The 5,533-nt window shown below is 50.8% G+C and overlaps 1 pseudogene; it reads left to right on the forward strand.

The window, feature by feature from the left end:
- The first annotated feature begins 1,006 nt into the window (after window positions 1-1,006).
- On the forward strand, window positions 1,007-2,234 carry LOC104865209 (annotated as a pseudogene).
- Window positions 2,235-5,533: the final 3,299 nt, after the last annotated feature.

The following is a 5,533-nucleotide window of genomic DNA, read 5'->3' on the forward strand; positions in this document are numbered from 1 at the left end:
GGACTTGGCCTGGGAGGCCGGCAGGGCGGCGTCGCCCTCTGCTGGCAGGCTAGGACACTGCTCCTCCGTGTCACCCAGTCTTTGGCTGCCTGGTCTCAGCCCTTTGACCTTCCTGTCTGAGAACTGGAGGACCTCCATAATGGCTGGAGGACTCTGTATGTACATTTATGGGTCCTGGTCCCAGCTATGTCCAGGCTATCTGTGGCACAGTAGTGGTCTCCCTGGGACTCAGTTTCTTTCCCTGAGAAATGGTATGGTGAAAACCAAATGCACAACTATGAAGACAGATTATAAACCAAAAGGTAGTGCCTGAGTGTGAGGCCTGGTCATTATAAATATTAAGGATGTCTTCTCCTGCCTTGGGTTTGGGGGTCATCTTTCTTTGTGCCCCTGGACCACAGTGGAAGGAAAGGCACAATTCACCCCCTTAGATCTTCACAGCCTGTCTGTGCATATAAATATTCATATTTTAATACGTTGGTGGCCTTTTGCATGAAGTGGTGGTATTGTTTGGTTGGTTTTTGGTTTGGGGTCTCCCGCTCTTGAGACATACTCTCACTATGTAGTCCAGGCTGGCCTCAAACTGGTGGCAATCCTGCCTCAACCTCTCCAGGGCTAGGATTACAGGTGTGTGCCACCATGCCCAGCTATTAAATGCTGCTTTGCCTTCTGCCTTTTATTTTTTTACATATGTGTTATATATGGTTAAAAACCTGGGGTCTAAGCTGGGTGTGGGCCCTAGAGCCAGGCACACCTGGATTGAAGTCCTTGAACTGTGACTCTATATTTTTATCTTTGAGAAAGCCACACAACAACTACCTTCCCCAGCCTCAGTTTCCCCATCTGCACAGTGGAGGGCATGCCAGAAATATCCACTTCACAGGATGTGGTAAAAATTCTGCACACGGGCAGCACAGGGTCACTTTTTGTGTTTTGTCCTGGTTTTGGGTGTTTTGAGACAGTGTCTCACTTCGTAGTGCAGTCTGGAGACATGGAGGCTGGCAAGATGGCAGTGGCCCTGGGTGGGAGAAATGGTGGTGGAGGCAGTAGTGGGGTTGTCAGTGGCCCTAGTATCAGAATAGGCAGCAGCCGCTGTGGCTTGTTGGATAAGTGGAAGGTTGATGATAAGCCCTTAAAAATTGACAGATGAGATGGATCTGCAGTGAACGATTCTACCAAAAAGGTACTTCTGGAAAAGTACAAATATGTGGAGAATTTCGGCCTAATCACCGATCGCCTCACCATCTGTACCATCTCTTCTTTCTTTGCCATAGTGGCTTGGATTTGGGATTATATACACCCTTTTCCGGAGTCTAAGCCAGTTTTGGCTCTGTGTGCCACATTATATTTTGTGATGATTTATACCTCATATAAGGAGAAGAGCAACTTTCTTATGGCTCACAGGAAAGATCCTACAGGGATGGATCCTGATGCTATTTGGCAAAAGGTTTGATGACAAATATATCCTGAAGCTGACCTACATCAGTGGGAGAACAAAGCAGAAGCAGGAAGCCAAGTTTACCAAGTCCATCGCTGAGTTTTTTGACCATAGTGGGACACTGGTCATGGATGTATATGAACCTGAAATAGTGAGGCTCTGTGACAGTCTTGCTCGGAAGGAAAAACAAAGTAGCCAATTCCTAAAGCAGCCTTCGGGCTGGGGATTTAGCTCAGTGGTGCCACCGCCTGCCTCACAAGTGCGAAGTCCCGAGTTCGAGCCCCGGTACCAAAAACAAACAAAATAAAAGCAGCCTTCTTTCTGCCGGATCATGCTGAATTACTGGGCGGGTGGGGTGAAGAAACAGAATTTAAAATGTAGTGCAGTCTGACCTTGAAACTAGGCTGGCCTGAAATTCTCAGTCATTGTCCTGCCTCATCCTGCCCAGTGCTGGGAACACAGGTGTGTGCCACCGTGCCTGGCTACAACTTCACTGTTTACATCAGGACTGCTCTCCTGGGCCTGCATGGTCACCAAAGAGGTGGAAGCCGCTGGCTCCCTCCCCAACTGCTCCTGTCCACACTGGCCTCATTATTTTGCCAGTGCTCCCGTCATCTCTGCATGTCAGCACCTTCCGGCTCTCCCTCCATCTCCATGGCCTTGGCCTAGACAGGTGGCACTTTCCCTCACTGTGCTCAGACCCGGTTACACTGCTACCTCCTCAGAACCCTTCGGCAACCTCTCACCCTGCTCTGTTTTCCCGGGCAACACTTATTATGTGACATTCCTCTCCTAGAATTCACCTCGATGGAAGGCCGGAGCTTTCGAGATTTTTGTTTGTTTGAACTCTGGTCACAGCAAACCCTGGGTGGAGTTTTGTGTGACTATTGGTAGAGCCATTTTTCTACCTTCTAAGAGCCAGCAGTACCACCTATGTCCAGTAGAGGGAACCACCACACAGCACTTCCGGGGCTCCCAGGATTGGAGGCTTCCCTCCCCCACGCTGTAGGCCCTCCCAGGGTTGAGACCGGAAGCAGAGGCCCGCTCCTGCGCTAATCCGCCCTGGCAGCCCGGAGCTGGCATGCTCTGGCCGCATCATCCGGTGTGCTCTGGTGCCCGAGGTCAGAATACCCTGCTTGGAGCTTGGACACACCCCGTAGCAGCTGATGCTTCAAGACAGGTCACACCCTGTCCCTGGCTGTGCAAAATGAGCGCTTATGACAGGATTGTTCTGTCTGCTCCCTGGGTTTGCTGTGAGGGCCAGACAGAAGTGCCTGCAAAATGTTTCATAAGGTAAACGTTGGACAAATGTAATTTGTACACACCCTTACTGGATTGGCAACAAAAGAAGAGAGATCAGGGTATTTGGAGGGAGTTGCAAGGCTAAGTGAAGGTGGGTTTTTAAGAGGGAATTAAGGTCGCAAAGGAGAAGGAAGTTAAAAATAACGGGTACCTGTCACCAAGCACTCCTTAGGAGCCAAGGCTGAGGAAAGCAATCTGCGATCATTGTCTAATTATAGCCAACACTTACACAGTGCTGACCTCCAGCCAGGAGCTGCTTAAGTGCTTTATGCATACAAATTCATGGATTCTCACCAGAACTCAGGTGGGAAGGTGGTATTGCTGTCCCTTTTCTACACAGGAGGAAACTGAGGCAGGCAGTGCTCAAGTAACTGGTCCAAGCCGCACAGACAGACAGGGCCAGGGTTCAGACCTGAGCGATCCACTCCCTGGAATGTGCTCTTAAGTCTGATGGTCCCAACCACACCTAAAAGGAGATAATGTCCTTCCATCTCACAGAGGAGACACTAAGGTGCGGTAAACTTACAGACCCATCTAAAGCCACGGTGTGAACAAATATACTTGAGCCCAGTTTAATGCTTCCCCAGCTGTGTCTACCCCGCAAGCTCAGGAAGGGGGAAGTGGCTGTGGGAACGGGGGCCCTAGCAGATGCTACTTCACCCTCTGAGGACAGGGCTGAGGGGCTGAGGGAGAAGCTGTTTGGTGGCCTTAACTCACGAAAGGGAGGCCAGGCCATCCCTGGGCTGAGCGGAAAGGTAGGCTGACAGGCTGCCACTGGCTGTCCATGCAGCACCCCCACACCTCCACCCCTCAGAGACGCTGGCCTGCCCCAGACCCCTCAACCTAAGACCTGGCTTCCAGCTGGTTACATAAACTGCTCTCTCCACAGGACTGGAAATAGCTGTGGCCCAGCGGGCTGGGGGCATGATGAATGCCCCCCAGGAATCAGCTGATGGCTGGTGCTCCTGAAGTAACCTGCAGGCCGAGGCAGCTCAGGTTACCCTGCCCTCCCTGGAAGGCGGCCCTGCCTGGTCTGCAGGGGTCAGTTCCAAAGTGGCTCAGTCTGGACATTTATGGTGCGAGTGTCTGAGGGATCATCCTGCTCTGGATCAGGATACTCCTGAGAGCGAAGGCAGCTCACGGTGGACCCCAGGCCCACTGCTGCCTCCCTGGAGGCCAGCAGTCAGGCCTCAGCCAGAGCAAGTGCTCTGGGACTTCTGCAAACGGCGTGGCAGAGCTGGGAGCTCCACTCCTTTGGGCAGAGGTGCCAAGGTTCCCACACTGAGAAGGAGAAGCCTGAGAAGCTAGCAGAGTTGGGGGCTGCGGGAAGATACAGAAGGACCAAGCTGCAGCTCATTCCGGGGCTGCGCTCCACCACCCCATCCTCCCATGACACAGCCCACTCGGTCACTACGCTCACGGCCCCTGGACACAGGAGGCACCCACATACTCTGGTGCCCACTGGAGAGGGCAGAGCCATACAAGGAGTCCTCCAGGAGTTACAGACATCCTGTTACAGTGCTATACACACACCCAGGTTTGTAACAGCACAGCTCATCACCACTAAATCCTGGAAAGAACCTACATGTCCATCAGTGGATGAATGGACAAATGAAATGTATTTGTTTCCACACAACAAAGTATACTGTATCATAAAGAAGGGTAACTCTGAGATGTTTGTAAGAAAATGGATGCATCTTGGGGCCGGGGATGTGACTCAGTGCTGCTCCCTTGCAAGCACAAGGTCATGAGTTTGATCCCCATACTGCAAGAAAAGGAAAATGGATGCATCATGAGCCCATAATGTTAAGTGAAATAAATCGGACACACGAGCTTAAATATCATGATTTCTCTCTTTTGTTGTTTGCTGTTATTTATTTACTTATTGGGGTACTGGGGATCGAACTTGGGTCCTTATGCTTGCCAGGCAGGTGGTGGAACCACTGAGCTACATCCCCAGCCCTCTGTTATTTATTTATTGAAACAGGGTCTCACTGTGGTGACTAGGCTAGCCTCAAACTCACAGTGATCCTCCTGACTCAGCCTCCCCAGTGCTGGGATTACAGGTGTGCACCACCACACCCTGCCTTGTATGGTTTCTCTTATATGAGAAACACAAAGTATAACACAAAGTATAAATAATAGTGGTTTTTCTTTGGAGGCAGGGTCTTTTTTATTTTTATTTTAGAGGCAAGGTCTCCCTTCATAATTCAGGCTGGCCCTAAACTCACTATGTAGCCCAGGCTGGCTTTGAACTGTGATTCTCCTGCCTCAACCTCCCAAGTGCTGGGATGACAGGTGTGTGCCACCGTACCTGGCTAAAAGGACTGGATGGGTTGGACCTCCTTGGGGAGACCATCTGAGTCCAAGAAATGTCTGAGTGTCTTTTTGGGGGGGCGGTATCAGGGATTGTACTCAGGACCTTCCACTCGAAAGACAGGTGGAGGAACCACTGAGCCAAATCCCCATCTAAGGCAGGGTCTTGCTAGGTAGTTCAGACTGGCCTTGAACTGTGTAGCCTCGGCTGGCTACAGACTCAAGACAATCCTCCTGCTTCAGCCTCCCAAGGGCTGGGATTACAGGTATGCATTGCCACACCCTGTCAAAGTATAAATAAATTAAGGCGCACAATGAAAGACAAATAATAGAAAACAGGGAGGTCTTTTGCACATATGAAGGGGACCAAGCAATGAAGGGAGAAAAGAAGGAGGAAGGGAAAGGGGATGTAAAAAGAATTAAAATGTTGCCAGACTGGGTGACATAAACCTGTGATCCCAGAGCTAGGGAGGCTGA

This window comes from Fukomys damarensis, unplaced genomic scaffold (assembly GCF_012274545.1).
Source record: "Fukomys damarensis isolate Sample0158 unplaced genomic scaffold, DMR_v1.0_HiC HiC_scaffold_15, whole genome shotgun sequence".
NCBI classification, from domain to species: Eukaryota; Metazoa; Chordata; class Mammalia; order Rodentia; family Bathyergidae; genus Fukomys; species Fukomys damarensis.